This window comes from Polypterus senegalus, chromosome 5, assembly GCF_016835505.1.
Source record: "Polypterus senegalus isolate Bchr_013 chromosome 5, ASM1683550v1, whole genome shotgun sequence".
Lineage (NCBI taxonomy): Eukaryota > Metazoa > Chordata > Cladistia > Polypteriformes > Polypteridae > Polypterus > Polypterus senegalus.
Genome location: NC_053158.1, coordinates 41,937,268 through 41,959,303, shown reverse-complemented (window position 1 = coordinate 41,959,303; position 22,036 = coordinate 41,937,268). Strand labels below are relative to the sequence as shown.

Here is a 22,036-nt window from a genome sequence, read left to right as displayed (position 1 = left end):
CATAGCGGCTCGCACTCCCTTTATCTCGACACAGGAACAGTAAAAGAAAACTTCCTCGCATTGTTAGCCGGTGGCACTTGCGTTTCTTGCACGTCCTCATAGGACAGACCACACTACGTGATGCATACCGAACTGAGTACAAAATGCAGCTGTTCTGTGCTTGTCCTTGTAATTTGGACTCGACTCGGGCATGGTGGAGTTGGCGGCGATGAGCTCAGCTCTCCTCCATGGAAAGCTCACCCCCATCCCCCTTTTTCTTAAAATGGTTGAGGCAGTCGGCACACTCGATGCACACGTAAATCATTCTTCTCCGGTATATAAAATACAGAAGGGACAATGTGAAGCATAGCGAGAGCACCAACGAGTAAAAAGAGACAGAAGGCAACTGTCTGTCACCCGTGCTACAGGCAGGTCCACGTCGAAGCCGAATAGAGCTCTGCAGCGGTGCGAAACCCATGCCACCGCTACGCTTTTCAAAATGCCACACGATCATATCGTTCAAAGAAAAAAAGATAACCCTTCCCGAAGGCACTCACAAGAATACTAAATGCATCGTCATCGCCTTACCTGCGAGCCTGTCACTCAAGAAGACAAGAGCCAGCGCGTCTCTTTGAATATACTGGCAAACCCGCTACCCAGCGGTTAACGCTGTACTGCCGCCTCTTTCAGTCCCGCAGCGCTAATTCAATCGCCGCTGTCAGCAATCCCTACCAAGATTTGGAGCTCATAGAAAGGCGGGGGGTGGAGAGACGAGCAGGAAAAATTGCCCTCGTCCACTCGCAGACGTCGCGACTGTCACGCTACACTACAGCGACAGTCCTCAGAGTGTTAAGAAAGCTGCAAACATTTTAAAACGGCGATCAGACGTGCGTGACGTTATTTTACTAGAACGCGCCGAGCGTGCAGCCGTCTCTTCTTCCCTGGCAACTTAAATGATTTGTTCCATCTCGATTTAAAGGGGAAGACTTTACATTTTGCCCGACAAAAAAATAATATTCGCAACACAGTCTTGTCACCAGACACGCATCACTTTTATTTTCTTTTCCAATCAGACAAAGCGTGTGTGCGTCTCGGCATCCACACAAAGAGCTAAATGGGTGCTGGGTGCACAGGTGGCATAGAACGATATTACAGTAAACCATTCGGAAAGTCTCCCTGATTCAGTTCAGGTTCGCAGGGCATAGAGTCTGTCGGTGTCCACTCCAATAACATTTCAAAGCCCCCCTCAGGCAGTCTGGAATCTCCAATAAATTAAACCCGCGAGTCTGTGGGAAAAAAACACCCAAGCTGACATGAGGAGAATGTGCCAACTTCACACAGATACACATAGGAGGGGCATTTACACCCAGGACCCAGAATTCGCGAGGCAGTTCTCCTAACCCCTGCACTGATCCCAGTGAATACATTATAATATTGAAAACATTAACCATCACATAAACAATAAAAGTTCACACTACTGCATAAACTAAGTAACCTTTCATTTACCAAAAAGCAAAGAGCACTTTGTTTAGCAGTCACATTGTAGGATTGAGTTTGCAGGGTTAAGAATGGCATGTTTGTTCAAAACAAAGATATTGATCAGAGTCATAAAATCAAGGCTACTGACATCTGATGCATATATAAGGACAAGGTGGCCTCAAGGGTAAGGTGAAAGGTTAAATTGATAAATACAGTGTATACCCATTCACTCACAGACAATAATAGTGTTGTTATGGATTTTCCAGCCCAATATAAATTACCCTTAAACAGACCATGTGGTCCAAACACTTTATCTTTACACAAGGACCTTACACCATTGGTTGGAATTTGTATTTTCCTTTCCTGCTTTTCAATAATAAAATTAATGAACTGCCTTGCTTACTGATTGACTGGGCATGGCACCAATGCATGGTGCCTTAAGGATTTAAGCTGTTTCTCATTCCATATTCTTGTTTTGTTTAGTGTTCTGCTTTATGTGAACTTTATTTGAAATAAACAATCCATGTATGAAACTTTTCAGGCTGTTTGGCCTTGTTCTAGGTGTGAAGAGATACCAAGAGGTTATTTTCCTGCTATCCATATATCATTATGAACTTGTGCTTATGTGGGCCTATTACTGCAGCAACAGGTAAGGATATCCTATGCTTTGCTGTACCCTGTCATAGATGGGGTGCCAGTCCATTATAGGGTACAGTAACACACACAGACACACAAAATGCCTCATGCAAGGCCAGTTTAAAGTCTCCTTTCGATATCAAAAGTACCTATTTGGAACTTGGAAAAGAAATTCGTGTACACAAAGAAAAATAAGAACAGATACAAACAGAATGTGCTAACTCCACACAAGCAGTGATTAGCCTAGAGTTTGTGAGGGATAGATAGATAGATAGATAGATAGATAGATAGATAGATAGATAGATAGATAGATAGATAGATAGATAGATAGATAGATAGATAGATAGATAGATAGATAGATAGATAGATAGATAGATAGATAGATAGATAGATAGATAGATAAGCATTCTACCAAGTGGAGAGCATTACCTAACTTGGCTGGGTGGCCATCATACAAGGGCAGCACTCATAAATCACTTTCCCAATCAGAGTGAAAATATACTAAATGGTCTGGGGAAGACTGTCTGCCATAAACAGTTGTCTGGCTCTGGTTTAGACACCTGCAGGGCTGCTTGGGACTTGTAGTTTGGGAAGTCAGCCCTGTTGGGTTCCTCAGGGGCGATTAGAAGAAAAGGGGTTGCTGCAGACCGCTGGAGCTCGACAGTTCAGTATTTCTGTTGAACAGCCAGTTGGAGTGCACATTTATGTTACATGGTTGTCACTGAGTCAAATAACCCGTAAGTGCTTCCTGGGTGCAATGTTCTGGCACTAGAAGTACTCCCAGGTGCAGCATAAAGTAATGATTACACAGCTGCTTTTCATTCTTGTAATATGGGTAATCATTTTGAATTTGAAAATGTGTGCATTCCTCGAGAGAAAATCCTTAGAACCACTACTGCCTTGCAATTCTACAGACAATGGTTCACATTCTAGTCCAAGCAATTTTTCTGTAGACTATGCATGACCTCCTCATGTCCACATGGGTTAGCTCTGTTTGTTAAGATCATGCACATGCTACAAGGCAACATCTCCAGTGTTAAATTAAGTAATGTAGTATTAGATTCATTGTTCAAAATTGACATATGTGGAATATATACACTTTCATATACACATTTTAAGTGTTAATTTAACATTGGTGATTTAGTTGTGTAAATATGAAGAAGAAGTAGGCATACCCTATAAACCATGTAGGAATACCCTATAAACCATGCTAAGTACTTTATATAAGAAGTAGCCCAATCCCTACTCAGAAAAGCAGAGACATAGAGGGCAGGCAGGGGCACCCAAAAGACCACAAGGCTAATAAGCAGCTGGACCTGCTTCTTAGCTGGGGAAGTCTAAATCATGTTGCTCATGTATAGATATGACTCAGGAGGACTGGCACAAAAAGAGTGATTCACCATCTAGTCACTAGGGGCAGCACATGCTCCATTACCAGGAAGAATAAGATCATATTGCCCTACTTCACGGCTTGCTACCTGTCATTGTGATCTGACCCTTTAAAGGTTATGCAATGTTCAGGAAAACATGGGCAGGAAAACCACTAAACAGAGCTGTAGCCTGCTTTCTTTGAAGCCAAGAAGGTCCTCTGGTGACTACTTTGGTGACACAATGATGAGGTTTAAAGCTGCCTCTGGACAAAGTTGCACATAATAGTAAGACTGAATCTACAGAATTGAGAGGAGGGAGAAGGCAAAAATCTTGCTTATGGAAATAAGAACAAACAGGGTCTAGAGTGCCAGAAAAAGACAGATAAAGGAATGAAAGGGAAAATATGGCATTTAAGAGCTGGACAGATGAAGGACATATTTTCACGGGGTATACACCGTCCTCACAAATAGGTTCTTTTATCTCAAAATTAATTCCAGATCAAAAAGACACACACACAAACACACATCAAAATAGGAGACAGAGGACAAAGCATTTAAATAGAGAAAAACATTTTTTGCTGGTTTAACTTATCACATACAAGTAGTTATGTCTAAACATGGAACACTTCATTATCAGATCATCATATCATCATATATAAAAACAGATAAGTGCATATGTTTCCTTTCTGCCACTGAGTTTCCTTTCTTACTCTTTACATGTGCCCAAATGCTGGATGGCTTGATGACTTCCAGCATGACAGCATGCAGATGTTAACTCATGAAGACGCAATAGATAGAAGCAGCAGCATATTGTAACCACTCCATTTTTGTCATCTTAGTGAAATACTATTTACAACACCTGCCCAATAAGTGATGCAATTAAATATATGCCCCATTTTCCCAATGTAACTAAACTGTCTAGTAATTCTGAAGCTTCTTTTCTTATCTAGCTTTCTTCTTTCCTTCTGGGTGTTTACATTTCAAAGGGGCCTAGGTTCTGCAGCTCATATAGTGTTGTACATTTAAAGTACAAGCTAAAATGCTTTTACATGCTTGTATATATGCAAGCTATGTTTATGTGTATGGATATTTATAGATACAGAATATCTGCATAAACAATTAAAACATAAATCACAGTGACATACTAATTATTGATTAAATCTACTGCAGACTAAAGATGAATTGTCCTGCCTACTAATATACAAGACATAATGTCAATGCTAGGTGCCCTTGAAATTCATGTTTTTTCTTATTCTTTATTCCTATTTTGTTTTGTTTTACCTTGTGTGCCCCTCCATTGTGTGAACTTTATTTGAAAGAAACAATCCATATTTGAAATTTTTAGATTCTTTGGCATTATTATGAGTGTGAAGGGACACCAATAAAGGGGCTTATCCTTCCACAATCAGGCAGTATATGGCATGCTTTTCTGTATCCTGTGATAGATGCCTGCCAGTGAGTCCATCATAGGGCACAATAATGCATACACCAAAAATCACTCATGCAAGGTCAGTTTAAAGTTACCTGTTAATACCATTGAAACATAGGAAAGAAATCAGACTAAACAGAGTATAAAAAACAAAGCCACTAAGAAAATGTGGTGACTCCACATAAAGAGGTATTATACCAGGGTTCAAGCCCATTAATCTGCAGGTCTGAGGTAGACATCCTACTATATGTGGATATGAAGGGATACTGATATGGAGATAGATAGATGTCTTGCACCCATGCAAGGTCAGTTTAAAGTCACCTATTAATATCTCTCTAGTATGATAAAAAAAATCTTGGGAGATGAGAATTTTTATCCTGCGACGAGACGTGATCTTTTGAAGAGAGACACTTTCACGTCCCGCGAGATGAGACTTTGTGCCAAGAGATTTAACCATGCCCGGGGCCGGAAATAAAAAACAAAGAGTAGATGACAAAGTAGAACATCATAAAGAATTTAAAGATGTTGGCATGATACACATGCAGAGCAGGTTAGAGATAATGGAAGTACGAAAATTCGAAAGTCTCAAAAAAATTGTAGTAAAGATTGCATTAGCGCAAACAAATGGAATTTTTTACTTGGTGAAATAACAGAACAGCGAAAAGAGATCGAATATATTGTTCGGATTTAAACTTTAAGTCGGAGACTTCTAGATTGTCTAATTCATGTTGCCATCAGGGAAAAGTAGTGTTTCTTCTGAATGAAGAGGCGTATCCGCTAGAATTAAAACATTGGTTGTTTGGTGAAAGTGAAATCCCACGAGAGAAAATTTCAAGCCCCACAAGGCAAGACTTTATGCAAAGAGATTTGGAAAAGTCCTGCCCACATCTAAAACATTTACAACCACGCACAGAGTTCAATCATTTCTCATTTGTGTGCATGCTATTGTCGAACACAGTTCGTGTAGAGAGAAAGAAACAATATTCACTCACGGGCAGTTATACATTGCGTTGTCATGATGTAATTCCAAGCACAGAATCAAAATTCAAGGTGATATTGATGAAAAGCTAAAAGCGAAAAGAGATCGAATATATGGACATAGGTGATATGACAGAAGTATGTAGATATCATTTGGCTTTAAACTTTAAGTCGGAGACTTGTAGATCATCTAAATCGTGTTGCCATCAGGAAAAAGTAGTGTTTCTTCCCAATGAAGAGGCCTATCTGCAAGAATTAAAAGTCCTGTTGTTTGCGAGAAGCAGAGACGCAAAGTTGCTGGTGTGTAGCGCAGGCAGGGGGGTTGGCGAGCGAAGCAAGCAAGCCCCCTAGTACTTTATTACTTTAATTACTTTTTATTTGGCTGACACATTTATCCAAGGTGACTTACAACATCTGAGATACAATTGGTTAAATTTCCCTTTGTCTTCTAAATTGGAGTGCAGGTGGATGAAATGACTTGCTCAAGGTCACACGGTGTGAGTAGTGGGATCTGGACCCACAATCAGAGTGTTTGAAGTCCAAAGCCTTAACTACTACATCACACAGTACACATCTTTGGAACTTAGGAGAAAATGTAGTTTTCACAGAGAATCAAAAAAGCAGACATAAAAAGAATGTGCAAATTTTACACAAACATTGATTAGGCCAGAATTCAAGCCCATTAATCTGGAGCTCTGAAGCATAATAGATAAGCAGATAGATTATCATTATATGAACAACTCACTCTAAAGCACAAAAAATGTCTGTAGCCAAAACTATTCAAGTGCACAGTCTTGCTTGCTTACCCTGTGTAATTCAATTCTGATATGACTAATCTGCAGTATAATTATGAGTTTAGTCTTAAAATAGTAGGTGGTTTATATTAAAAAGAAACAGAGTAAAATGACATTAATACACTTTTGACGAAATTTGTAGTGTAATAAGAACTAACTTATAAACAGATGCCAGTATTAATTAATGAGCAAAATAATCTTGTGGTGTTACATTATGTGCAATCAGAAATCAAAATTTTAAATACTTTAATTTTACAAATGTCACAAAACAAATGACATACAGAATGCTAATTTTTCATTAGGTTTATGATTATTTACAAAAAAACTGGAAAATGATTTAACACTGTCTGTATGCAGTGACAATTATACTGCTCCACATTATTTTATTTCATTTCATTTCGAATCAGCTTTTCCTTGGCAGGATCGTTGTGACGCCGTGTAGAGCTAGACTGAACAGGCTGAAGTATTCCCTGCAACTTTTTTGCTCCTCCTGGGGAATTCCCAAATGCTCCCAGTCAGTCATGAGATATAATGCGTTCAGTGTTTTCTGGGTTCATCACTGGTTGTTCTTCCAGTGGGATATGCCTGACAAAAGCATCAAGGAAGGTGCCTAGCGGTGCATCCTGACTACTTGACTAAACTGGCTTAGCAACTGGCCTCACTATTTCCAGAACAGGAGCCATTTCATTCTAGCATATGTCTGAGCTCCTCAGCCTATCACGTGCAATAAGCCCAGTAATTCTGCATGGGAGCATCATTATGACTGCTTGCACTCATGATCTCATTCTTTTTCTACCCAGTGCTCATGACCATAGGTAAGAATGGGGATGTGGGTTCACAGGTAGATTGAAAGCTGCATTCAAGTACATAGCTCAACACAATATTCTCAACTTTCAAAAAACTGCTGAGACTGCTCATCATTCTTTCTCGGAAAGCAGTGGGTTGTTCCCTCATTCAGAGGTAAGCAGCTGCCCTAACTGAAGAAGTTCATGTATTTCTAGATGTGGTTTGCAAGAATTACAACACACCCATATGGTAAACTTTTAAGATTATTAAATGAGACTCTTAAAGTTATAACATGAGTCACTCAACCCTTTAACAAGGTTTTCATTCTATTACACAGTTTTTTAGCTGTAAATTATGTGCCACCCATTTTTCCAGTACAGTGTTGCAGGGAAAGTGGAGCCTGTCCCAGCAATCATCATGTATAGGGCAGGAATAACACCTGGACAGGGCACCAGTCCATCATATGCTAAACACAAACAGTAGGGCAAATGTAGCAATGGCAATTCAGCTATCGGGCACTTCTTTGAAAAGGAAACAAAACACCCAGAGGGAGCCCACATGAACACAGAGAAAACATGCAAACTTCATGCAGGGGGCATGTGCCACCATGTCACCCTAGACATTCAATTATAAAACATTTCCATAAAATCAGTAGTCATCTCAGTTAACAGAGAACTAAACTTATGTAAGTGTGCAATAACTGTGTCAAGCAGTACAGTAAGAATTTTCAGAGAGAAGTCTAGAAAAGATTTGCACATTTTCATCCCAGACAAAATGATTTCCTGATGGCTCCAGCTGTACTTTCTGTTAATCGGGCATTTGTGTAAAACTGGTGTGAAGATCATCATGTTGTTACAGCTGCAGTATTGTAAGCCTCACTGTCTACAAATACTGTAGCTGCACAGCTCCTTGTTTATGTGGAAATGATAATGAAGTCTCCTCAAGCTTTGCTTTCAGACAGTGTTATCAACTGGTTAAAGATTTAGACTTGATTCTCGCAAACAAAGTTCCTCTTTTCAAATTTAGTACATTGACTCTTTCTGTAAGAGACTTTGTGATTAGATATTTAGACTTAAAATGTGTTATTTTTATAGAGTCCAAAAAATGTATTCATTTAACTTCATTTTTGGTTAGTACTGCTGCCTCTTGAATCCAGTTTGCTGTGTTTGAATCCTGTAACCACTTGTTGACAATACAGACATCATTACTAAACTCATTTTGATGTATTGTCTTTAATTTGATTTTCTTTCATAATATTGTCAGACAATCTCTGCTAGAGTTTAATAAATGATTAACAGCATCCTACTGAGACCATATGATCACTGTTAAGAGTTTATTAGATTCTAATAGAGTTGATTTAATGTTGTCAATGTTAATGTGATATACAGTTTCAAGGATTTTCAATAAATGATAGTAACTGATTCTTGAAAAGTAGGATGATTATGAAACAATTACCAAGCTTGATTGCACAATTGGACAGCGCAGTGGTAGTCTCCACTGTACTTTTAGTGGATGTTGACAGTATAGACTTTTCCTGATTATGCTTAGAGCCAAGGTGGAGCTGACCTCCATTTTTTCTCATTCTCAGATTCTGTTGCTATTTAATGCCAGTACCCGCTAGCAAATAAAACAGAATTCTGTAGCCTCGGTTCTTTTCTGAGGCAGGGCTTTGTGCATATTTTCTGGTGTCAAGCTTCTTGGTGTTATGTATTGATTCCGATATGCATTTTATGTTTTATTGTTGTTTCTCATAATTTTGAGATTTTTTAATGTCTATATGTTGTATTGTTGATTTCACATGTGATTTGTAATTCGGTAATGTAACATTTAAATTTAGTTATATTCCTTGTTCTTTTTTGGGGGAGCTCCGGGAAGTGGGGCCACCCTGATGTCACTACTCCTCTGCCCTCCTTCAAGCTATTTAATTTAACTGAGCAAGCTCAGGAGTGGGGAATCATTTTTTTTTTGGAGTTTCAGTGAATATTATGTTGATTGTTGATTAAATCCCGCTATGTTTTAAGGATTCTTATTTTTGGATAACAAATTGGGACTTGTTTTTTGTGGATTGCCTATTAGGCATCTCTGTTGTGCTTCTTTTGCGGTCTGTTTTGTAATTTGCATATTTTTGTTTTTAAAAATATTTTATTAATACAGATATCTCATTTACCTTTTACTATAAGCTGAGGTTTACAGTTACCCTCACCTTATGGGGCTTTTATTACATGTTGGTGATATTTATGCTTGTTTTGTCAGCTCCTTATTTTTGAGTCTGCTCCAGCTGAGGCCAGCAGGTAGCCTGAGGGGCCTGGCTGAAGTCATGTTAGCCTCTGCTGGACAGACAGGTGAAGATCCTGGCAAGCCTGAGAAGCAGCTTTATGAGGTCTCAAACTATTTTATCTTGGCAGAAACTCCATTTAATAGCCCATGGCTATTTCAGGTTTTTCTAAACATCTCTTATATCTCAGCATTTAGTCTGTTATTCAGTTTTTGATTGCATTTCATTTCTTTTGATTTCTAGGTTTGGCAATTTTTTGTATTTAATTTTGGCAATTTTCTTGTGGTTTGTTCTTATATTTTCTCTAGTTGTTTTTTTTTTTTTTTAATTATTACTTATTCAATATTTTTTTATTGGGTTTTATTAATTTAGTGTTATTGTTGGCATTTTTCTTTTAAGGTTTATTTAGTTTTCTGTGGACTTTTGGGACAATGCTTGCATCCTTTGTGTGGTGTTTTTTTAACCTTGGAGAATTCATGTCTAATGTCATTGCATTTCCATCATTCTCTGTTTACAAGTTTGGAATTTTTTCACATTATACCATGATGCCATTTTGTTTGAACAGGTGCACCACTATTTTAGAATGTAAGTGTGACCATTGTTAAGGCTATGTATCCTTTGATACTCCAGGAGTATGCCACCCCTAACATCATCAGCTCAGAGCTTTATTATTAAGAATTTTGACTTATGATTAACGTTTAGAGTTTGTTTTTGTTAATTTTAATCTATATGTTAGTTTATTATTAGAAAAGATCTAAAGGAGTAGTTAGTGATGACAAGGCAGGTTATTGGAGCTGAAGATACCCACCACAGCGCCTCATTAGAATAGTAGCAATGTGTAGATTTCAAACAGTACAGACGTTATTTCAAAGGTTAAAGTTGTTGATCTGAGTGCAGATGGCAACCCATTTTTTATTCCCTACGCTTGTCTAATTAATTATACTTATGCTGGACAGTTTGTAGAATATAAGGGACAGTTCTACATGGTGTATGTTAGGAGACTGGAATTTTTTTAATGCCAGTATCATCTTTGAGAAGAAAAATTATTCAATTCTGCTGAACGAAAAGTATGTGGAACTTCAAAATATTCTAAACCATACTCTTTGCTGGATCCACACTTGCCAACCACAGTGCCATCCAAGGGTGTTACTTCAGCTGGTCTTCTTTTGAAACTGGAAGAGCAAATAACAACCCAAACCGAGCCTTTCCAGATAAACTTATAGCTGATGAAGTGCAGAAAAGAATCACAGATAATTAAAGTGAAGACATTCATCATTAACAAAATACTTATAAATTAATTAATTTCAAAACACAGTCAAAGAAAAAATCTACAGTGCATCCGGAAAGTATTCACAGTGCATCACTTTTTCCACATTTTGTTATGTTACAGCCTTATTCCAAAACGGATTAAATTCATTTTTTTCCTCAGAATTCTACACACAACACCCCATAATGACAATGTGAAAATAGTTTACTTGAGGTTTTTGCAAATTTATTAAAAATAAAAAAATTGAGAAAGGCCATGTACATAAGTATTCACAGCCTTTGCCATGAAGCTCAAAATTGAGCTCAGGTTCATCCAGTTTCCCTGTTCATCCTTGAGATGTTTCTACAACTTAATTGGAGTCCACCTGCATCGACAAAGTATTGAACAAAGGCTGTAAATACTTATGTACATGTGATTTCTCAGCTTTTTTATTTTTAATAAATTTGCAAAAACCTCAGGTAAACTTTTTTTCACGTTGTCATTATGGGGTGTTGTGTGTAGAATTCTGAGGAAAAAAATGAATTTAATCCATTTTGGAATAAGGCTGTAACATAACAAAATGTGGAAAAAGTAATGCGCTGTGAATACTTTCCGGATGCACTGTATTTATCTATCTATCTATCTATCTAAAGAACAAGCATTGGGTAGTTCCAGAAAACAATGAAACAAGAAAATCAGATCTGCGTTACTGCATTGATCAGCACTACTGCAATGAAAAGTAAAGGGAAACAACTGGCATGGCATTGTGATCTTTGAAAACTTGCATATTTAGAATATGTTCTAATTTTTGGACAAATGTCTTACAGTTTTAATGTATGGATCATTGTCGCAACATTAGTTGCATGGAAACCCATACAATGAAAATATCAATAGAAATAGCGTATGTAACATAAGGAAAACAATGATTCTCATTTTTCAACAGCACCCAAATAGCCACCTTGACGCAAACACATTTAGACAACCTAGGAGCACTATGTCCTGGTACTACACCTGATCAGCTCACGACTGCAAAGCACCACAGAGGGTGGTGACGCCTGCATGAAATATTACTGGAGCATAACTATGTTCAGGAAATGTACAACTAAAGTGTTCTTAGAAAGACAAATAGTATTATTTGAGGTCAGAATTTTGGCAAATCATATCAAACCATTAGAGCATGTACCTCTAGTTTCAAGGATAGCTTCTATCCACAGTTCATAAGGTTACTGAATAAATGTTCATGTTGACAACTTCATGAATGTTTCTTCTATATATCATCTAATGTTGTGTTTAATGTACAATCTTATATTCAGTGCCTGTGTTGTATAAATGATCTGTTGTTGGTATTGAAGCAAATCAGAAAATTAAAAAGGAGATAATATAACTAGAAGGGATAAGGCAGAGACAGACACAAAGGCATGATACCAGTAAAAGACAAACTATATCAACACTTTTAAAATTACAAAATAAAAATCAAACTCAAAAAATTAAGAAAGCAAAGGTTCTAACAAAATAGTCTTCTCAGAAGCACTTTTGAGCTTCCACTAACACAAACAAGAAATAAAGAGTTTATTTTAGGAAAGAAATTCAACACTTGGACACTATGCGCTCTCTGTGTGTCACCATCTTAAATAACATTTGCACAATGATGTCAAAGTCATGCCCATGTGATGTCACACACCAAGGTCATGTGAGCAGAAACGGGTGTCATTACGATAAACACCATGCCTAAACACTGCAAAATGGTGTCTATCATAAAAGCACAGTAGCATATTGAAACATAACAAAACTAATTAAAATATACTGTAATAATAATAATACTTTAATGTTCTTCAATAATAAGAAAAATATAATGCAAGACTCACGCATAGGTTCTTGACACGTATTGTACTACTATTACAACCCTGCAAATAACATTTTTTTGCACTACATAAACACAATTGTAAATTAAATTTTAACTGGACTGAATAAACTAATACATTTGTACATGACTGGTAAGAAAATTCATGAAATGACAGACTTTGTTTCTTCTTTCACTTGTTGAGAGTCTGTGTCTTTAGCCAAATAAATGTTCTTTGCACTGAGTAACCTAGATCTCCTGCTACAGTTTAGATGCTGGTAAGGATCTGGACAATATATTTTTGTTTCATGAATTGTGTCAGGGATCTTAAAACTCTAAAGACTTTCATTTGTCAACTAACACACCCTCTTTGCTAAATTTCTTCTTAATTATTTCATTTTTTTTTTTTTTTTTTTGCGAGAGCTAAATCCCTTAAAAAGATGCAAAGCACCTCTGTAAACCATGCTTTAACTACACAAAAAGCTTCAACTACCTCACTACAATTGCCCTTTGTATTTCAGAACCTAGCTGGACATGTCGGGTGAGAATCAGCATTAGCAGAGATAGCAGAAAGATAGAAGACAGAGGAGCAACTAGTCAGTAATAAGTACTAACTGAATCCTGGTCTCTGTGTTTATTTGTTCTTTCAAGTTACTGAACTGCTGAAACTGTTGAAATGACTACTACAAGATCCAATAAACAATAACACTCAAAAATACACACACATATGTATATACATATATACTGTATGTATATATATATATAAACTGTATATACAGTATATATATATATATAGAAGCCAAATACTGCTCACTCACTCATCATGAAATCTTCCGAACCATAAGGACTTGGGACTTGAAATTTGGAATGTAGGTTACCCATTTGTGCTCGCTAAGAAACGGTTTTAAAAATTTCATGGTCCAAGCGCAAAATTTCTGACCCGTTTATATGTCTGTCCTCTTTTCAATAGAGAACTACTTAACAGATTTAGATCGGGGTTTTTTCTATAATTTGAACATTCCGTTGATTTTGTGACTTTCTCACTGTGCTTAGTATCATAGTTCGCTTGCGGTACTGATTTATTAGTGCAAATCAAAGAGGGACTCATCGGGCAGGGTGGAGGAGGGTTGGCCCTCCTCACTCATGTGTCTGCCTCAGGGTGTAAACTTAACTCTGCTTAGTTAGCGAACGAGAGAACTACTTAACAGATTTAGATCTTTTTTTTTCTATAATTTGCTTGAACATTCCGGTTGATTTTGCGACTTCTCTCATTGCATTAAGAATCATAGTTCACTTGCAGGAGCAATATATTCATGCTAATCTAAGACAGAGGCTCCTGGTGTCAGGAGTAGAGAGCTGGGCAAGGCCCTCCTCACTGTCCTGTTTCACTAATATGCGGGCGAAGCCACAAGGGATGGATAGTATGTATGTATATATGCAGGTAAACTTCAGTTACAATGAATATATTTACAACAAAAGTTTCATTACAACGAAGTATTTTTATGGTCCCGACAGCGTTCCCATATGACACAAGTCTATAGAGATCTTGTTACTAAGAAGTACATTCAGCAGATACTTTCATTACAACGAAGTGCACAAAACACCTTAAAATGCCTGAATGACTCATCCACAGAGCAGCTAGTTCTGTGGCCGCAGTTCAGTTGTTGTGCACAATGATCCCCGAACAGAAACACTGTCATTTTTTTTTCTTTCTTCGAACTTTCCTTGTACTGTTTTTTTTTTGCCTTTTTTGTTTCCTGTAGTTTTCAGTGATACCTTTTGCTTATTGCTCATCAACATTTGAAAAACATCCATTGGAATTTAACTCATTGTCACCCTCCTAAAGAAACAGCAGACACGAAAAAAACGATAACAGTTCATATTAGAAAAAAAAAACTTTAGTTTTTTGCAGCTCTCGATTGCGGCAAAAAGAAAAAAGACGTTGCCAGTGAATTCAGAATTTCGCCATCAACACTGTCAACTTTCTTGAAAGACAGAGCAAAAAAAGAAGAAAAATCTAATTTCTGAGCTGCATCTGAAGACGTCAAAAAAGCAGTTTTTATGTGGTTCAGTGATGCTTGTTCAAGAAACATTCCTATTAATGCAGCACTCATTCAAGAAAATGTGAGGTTTATAAACTCTCTTGGGACCGCCCCCAAGTAGACAGCATGCCGAAGTGGGTCCTTAAGTTCAGTCTCCACGTCTGTACAATACAGTCTGGACAATAGCAGGCTCACAGCTATGCTGCGTCTCTCCACCAAAGTAAACAGAAAAGATCTCGATGGGTGATCCAAATGTTATGAGCACGTAAATTGTAAATGCAGATAACAGGATTACTTGGTCACTGACCTGGCCTACGACCTTGCCTGACTGCTGTGTCTGTGTATAGCAGAGTGGCAGATCACCTTACGATAAATAAGTGTGCCGTTCCTGTTTCAAGCTGAGTAAAGCTGGTTTTGCTAAAGTACTGAGACTAAGCCTTGTGTTTTGGGGTGCAAGACAGGGACTTTTAGCGCGACCCTGATCTTTTATGATTTGCTTCTGTGGCGCTTCACTCCACCGCTGTCAGACTCCTATTGCCCTGCCCCAGCAACGGACAAACAATCTTACACAGACGCTGCAATCGCGCTTCGGGACACATTTCAGCGTGTTGTTCCCGTTGGGTGGGGAGTGAAGGGGGTCTCAAAAGAGTTCAGAACCCTCACAATATGAAGAAGAAAAGGATGATTTTGGCTCCTGATTGGCAAATGTGCTGCCCACAAAATGTTTCCACATTTAGATGATGCTCGTGTTGAATTCTTCCCACCCAATTGCACATCAGTGCTTCAGCCATTGGATTTGGGCATCATTTGCATCCTGAAAATGTATTATCGCACGGAAATGCTGAGAAAAATTCTCATCAGTATAACTTGTAGGCAGGAGGAGATTAAAATTAACGCAAAAGAAGCTATTGAAATGATTGCAAACGCCTGGATACAAGTTAAAGAAAGCACTATAGTAACAAATACAGAATCTCATTACAACAAAATTTTCACTACAACAAAATATTTTTTAGGTCCCCAGGAGTTCGTTGTAACGGAATTTAACCTATATATATATATATATATATATATATATATATATATATATATATATATATATATATATATATATATATATACAATGCAGCACCACCAACCAGCTTTGTCCTCTCCTCCTGACTCTGGGCTTTCATGGAGTTAGGCAGATCCTTTTTATAAGACACCTGGATCGAACAAGCTCCTTCCAACCACACTTCCGGGTGTGGTGGAAGTGTAACCAAATAAGGCCCTGAAAAGGTCCATGCACCCACTGGAAACCAAGTCGGCTGCCCTTTATCGGCCTGAGCAAAAAACTGTCCTCTTTCCCCAGGTTCCACAGTTTGGGCATTCCACTTATGAGACATTCTGGGAGGAAGAGGTGGGTCCAGGTGGATGGTCCCCAGAAGTTACATCAAAGTTGAAAAACCAGTCAGTCTTCCTTTTTGCAGAGAGAGGAAATGAGAAGTCATTATTATCCAAGCTGTTAAACAGTCTCTCATGCACCCAAGTGGGATCAGTGGCATAGCTAGCTTGTTGAAAGCCCCTGTGCAGCACTCTGAGGTGGGCCTCTCCTGTCTAGCGTAACTGTTAGTAATTTATTCGCAACTAGATCTTACGGGCCGGCTGCAAAGTGGTGTCCGTGACTATGACACTATCAGATCACACGCTGGTGACAAACAAATCAGCTCTCCAAATGGAATTTGTAATAACTTTTTTTACAGCTGCTGAAATTATCAAAAATAAAATAAATTGTGGGAATGGAATGTGGGAGGTATGGGTAGTAGTAGTAGTACATAAATATATGTGGACTTGCTTACTTTTTAAAGACAACTTTGTGAAGCAAGATGATTAAAATGTAACGTAAGATAGAAAGTAGAAACTGTTCTGTACTATAAAATGAAGCAATTTCAATTTGTAACAAATTAAAACGACAACACTGGCTGACAGGATACTACTACACAATCGACCTGTTTTACACAAGTTCTGAGAAAATGGACATCATAAAGTGAGATGTCAATGGTTCCAAGAAAATTGAATTGTTGGTAGGAAATTACTTTGTCATATATAGTGCTTGTTTGTCTTTAGTAGTTTCTCCATTTTTAACAGTTTTAGCAGATAGCAACTGCTCTGGAGCCGCTGTATCACAATTCCAGACTCGGTATAGTTGCAAGCATTTTACTACTGCTCTGTCTGCATAACCTGCTTGCGATCGTTGCAACAATTCACCAGCATCAGCTTTCTCATTTACTACCACTGGCCCTTTATCAGTTTTGAGAATTGTAGAAATCTTGGTTAGCTTACCGTTTTTCAAATCCTGATGCAGGCGTGCCTTACGTTTAGCAGCACCACTCTTACAATGTTTGGTGAATCTGCTGCTACTGGCCGACATGGCGTTGTATGGTGAGAGTATAAAAAGCATCAATTTGTTAAAATATTCAGCTTTTGGCGGCTAACGGAGAACATAATTTAACATCGGAATTTCAAAATCAAATTTCAAAAACTGCTGACATCAAATCAGAGTACAAAAGTAACAATTATTTACGATAGTAATGTATATTACTACACTATTCATGTGACATCCTTCAAAATTTCTTCTGTTCATGTCTGCTATTGCACGCCAAACATTGCCAAATTTAGGAATGTACACTTCTATGTAAGGTGTACTAGGACGTGTTGTACCTCTGATTAGGCCCCGAGCCTCCAAACGCTCGAAGTCTAAATTTACGTGAACTGCAGGTTTGCGAAATATGTAATATAATCGTGGATTGGACTGAAGTTGCCTGGTGATGGTGCAAACATGCCACTGTAAGTATGAATTAATAACGCAATGAACTATGCAAGTAATTTAAGTTATTCAATTTCTTTTAAATCTATACTGCCCCAAGCGAGCCCCATAAACTTGTAGGCCCTTGTGCTTTGCACAATCTACACAATCCATTGCTACGCCACAGAGTGGGCCTATATATACCACCTGTACAAAAAATTCAGAATGGGATGTGGAAATATCGCCAAGTTAAAGTCAAAGTTAATTTCTATAAAGACACACTGTAGCAATCTGTGTTTTGGATCCCCTAGATTGCATTTTTCTATATTCTGGATCAAACCGATTGCTTTTTTCCGTCATTCTGTTGCAGTGTTTCTATCACATTGTTTATAGTCGCTATGCCTGTTGCTGGTCACTTGACACAGAGGTCACATGCTGTATCGTGTCATTTTCTCAATATGATCACCAACTGCTTCATATGTGGGGGATTTCTCTGAGTACACAGGAAAGGGCTGGAGTTATGGTCTGAAAGTCTAACTTTCCTCTTCCTTGACTGCTCTATGATGTTGTGACAATTCCCTAAAACCAGGTAAATTAGCTGCACTAAAAGCACTTTGTTAAAAATCTTATTCACAATGCAATTGAAAAAAGAAATAGACTACATACAAGGAGAGAGTGACAAAATTGATTTGTTGGAAAATTGACAACTTTATCCTTTTATAGTTAATAATACAATCAGGTATTTTTAAAAATGATAACATTAATCACTTTTATACATGCTTGGTATGGGTTTTTTTTACATGTAAGTTCTTTTTTGATGTATATTTTTTATTTAGACTTGGTCTGAAAAGGGTTAGTTTTTTGCCATCTTGATTTTCTTTGTTTGCACACCATCAGAACATGTCATATGACTTCATGTCTCACATTTGAGATGTCACAGAAATGACCTTATAAATACATGATGACTTTACTATACATTTTCCCTCAGTGGAAAAACAATGTTTTAATTCTTTTAGTGCAGTTTAGCTTATTTACCTTGGAGGCTGTAGTGTTAAGATTGTTTTCTGCTTAATGACTTTCATTTTGCCTCCAACTTCAGTTTAACAGTTTGCTCTTTCATTTCTGATTGCTTAGATCTACTGATTTTGACCCTTTTGCTGTTCCTGGCTGCGACTTTGTCAAAGAAGCCATCAATTTTTTTACCTGTCATAAGCTAGTAGGAATCATTCTTTTTTATCATTGTCATAAGCATATACTAGAAAAACGCATACGGGGGAGTTCTGATATTTAGCATTTTTCTAAAAAGCTTTCAATATTTTAGTTTTGACTCATTCAACAGGCTGCTGATATGTAGGTGGAAGTTCAATAGACACAGTACATACTAGTCTTTATTTATGTTGTCCATAATTTAAAAATGTAATATTAAGAGCTTTTAAGCATATATGCACGCATTCCTTGCCTGATCTGGACTGGTTCTTCATTTTCCCTCTGTCTGGCAGTTATCAAAATTCCTGTCAAGTAACAAGAGTTTTTCTTAAAATATCATACAGAAATTGTTTTCTATCATATTGTACACCACAGAAATTTAACTGAAGCCTAAGCATAAATATCTCTAGAATAAGATATGCAAAAACTTTAAGGGCTCCCAGAAAACAAGCACAAGTTTAGATGAGGACAAACCATTTATCCCAGCCAAGCTGTACTGTTTCAGTGTGTCAGACCACTGCAGGCAAATATGCCTTCTTCATCTGAATGTCTATTTCTTTTCCTGTTAGACACAATTTTCCCTTTGGTTGGCTTCTGCACATATTTGAACCTGGAGGACTGAAGTAAGTAAGAGGCGACAATGGCTGCTAATGACAGTAATTGTTTGGGGATCCAAATTCAGTGTATAACATGGGGAGCTGGAGGGCACAGAAGCACAGCCATCCAGCTAAGGTCAACATACAGATCAGACAAAACAGGAATACAAGAAGTGGCCAAGGAGGTGGCAAGATTCAGAGCAAAAAGGGAGGCACAAATGGTGAGGAACCAATGGCAATGGTCAAAAAGCTCTATTGAAAGGCAAACAGAAAGATGCATTATGCACAAAACATAACAAAGACTTGGTAAACTTGAAGCTTGTCTCAATGCTTATATTACAGGTGAACACCTGTTTAATATGTCTATTGGGATCTGATGATGCAATGAGTGTCAAGCATAAGAGCATATAATTACATCCAAATATGATGTTGCTAATGTACTTTCAAACAATTAAGACATTCTAGTGCCATCAAATCAGCAGGAGTGTGTGTGCACAGAGGCATCTTGCTTGTAAGGTCACAGATCCAAAAATAGTGTTTATTTAACTCTGCTACTACTGGAAGCTTTTAATTTCTGACATTATTAAAATCTAGTGTGGAGGTTCAGGTCCCTTACACAGACAGACACAAAATGTCCAAAAGCACACACTTTTATTTCTCCTTCTCTTCTACACACAACACAGTGCACCAAACAGCCACAATAACTCAGTTCCTTTTCACTTTCCTTTGCTTTCCTTCTGCAGTATCTACTCCTCTCCTCCCAAGCTTTGTTCTCATCCACCCGACTCCAGCTCTTCTAATGGAGTGAGGTGGCTCCTTTTATAATGTCCCTGATGTGCTCCAAGTGCTTTACCATGATCTTCCAGCAGCACTTCCTGGTGTGGCAAAAGTACCGCATGAGCACCCGGAAGCACTCCGGGCAGACTTCCCATTGTGGAAAAAATATTAAAGTCCAGGGCTCCATAATCCTCAAAGCTCAAGCTTTGGATTGAACTCATATTTCACAAATTTCTTTCAAAGCCTTAAATATGTATGTCATATTCTGTGAATTTCCAAGCAGTGGTTTGGCTATTGTTATTTTCAGCCTTGCAAAATATGAACTTCAAAAGCTTAAACTTGAATAGTTGGAATTTACCCAAAGCCTTATCAACTCTTAAGACTAACAAGTGCAATTTGTACACAAAAGTTCATAAGAATGACTGCATTCATTCTTGAAGTGTCCACAAAATTTTACCACAGACATGTAAACACACAGAATGTCTATACAACTGCATGAAAGAAAGAATTGATACACAGATAAGTAAAGAATATTCAAATTCACGGATGTCATACGTGCCTACGTTTGAACACTCTGAGAAGTTTAAGTGCTGGCAACCCATTGTTTTACATCAACAACAACAACAACATTTATTTATATAGCACATTTTCATACAAACAGTAGCTCAAAGTGCTTTACATATTAAAGAATAGAAAAATGAAAGACATAATTATAAAAAAATAAATCAACATTAACATCGAATAAGAGTAAGGTTCAATGGCCAGGGGGGACATCAGTTCTGTACAAACACCATATGGCCAACAGTTTGCTCACACTTCACCATCACGCCTTTATGAGCTTGTTGGACATCCCATTCCAAAACTGGGGATATTAAAATGGAGTTATTTTGCAGATATAACTGCATTTACTCTTAAATGGAGCTTTTCCACAAGAATTTGGAGTGTGCCTTTAGGAATTTGTGCCCATTCAGTCAAAAGAGCATTTGCGAGGTCAGGTACTAATATTGGACAAGAAGACCTGTCTCACAATCAGAATTCCAATTTCTCCTAATAAGTTTGAGGTCAGGGCCAGACAAGTTTGTTTATGTCTTAATGGACGTAGCTTTGTGTACAAGGGCACAGTCATGCTGGAATAGAGGAATGTCTTCCCCAAATTGTTGCCACAAAGTTGGAAGCACACCTTTGTCTAAAACGTTTTTGCATGCTGTAGCATTAACATTACCCTTCACTGGAAGCAAGAGGCCTAGCCCAAGCCCAAATCCTGTAAAACAGCCCCTGTCCATTATCCTTACTCCATCAAACCTTGCAGTAGTCATTATGTAGCCCGGAAGCTTTCTCTCATCATCTGCCAAACCAAGATTTGCCCATCGGTCTGCAAGATAGTGAAGCGTAATTTATCAATTAGCTGCTCCAAAATCCAATAGCTGCATTTTTTACACCACTCCCGTCAACACTTGACATTACACATAGTGATCTTAGGCTTAGGCTATGGAAACCCATCTTATGAAGTTCCTGATGCACAGTTCTTGTTCTGAAGCTGTTTTTAGAGGCAGTGGTTAAAACAGTTGTGAGTTATGCAACAGAGGATAGGTAATCTTTATGTATTATTGAATTCAGCACTCAGCAGCCCTGCTCTGTGATGTTGTGTGGTCTGCCATTTCATGGCTGAGCAGTTGTTGCTTCTAGATGCTTCTACTTCAAAATAACAGCACTGGGACAGACCAGAGCAGAAATTTCATGTACTGACTTGTGGCAAAGGTTGCATAATATGACCACGTTTAAAGTCACTGAGCTCCTCAGTATGACACTTTACACCATTAC

General features: G+C 37.9%; 1 protein-coding gene across 8 annotated transcripts in view; it reads right to left on the bottom strand.

Annotated features, from left to right (window-relative positions):
- fam110b (family with sequence similarity 110 member B) overlaps window positions 1–915 on the bottom strand; it is a 176,081-nt gene extending 175,166 nt beyond the window's left edge. For all 8 annotated transcript variants that reach the window (XM_039754539.1, XM_039754546.1, XM_039754545.1 and 5 more), the window contains exon 1: window positions 568–915. The gene's annotated coding sequence lies outside the window, so the exon portion shown is untranslated. The remainder of the gene's footprint in view (window positions 1–567) is intronic.
- Between the last annotated feature and the right edge of the window lie 21,121 nt (window positions 916–22,036).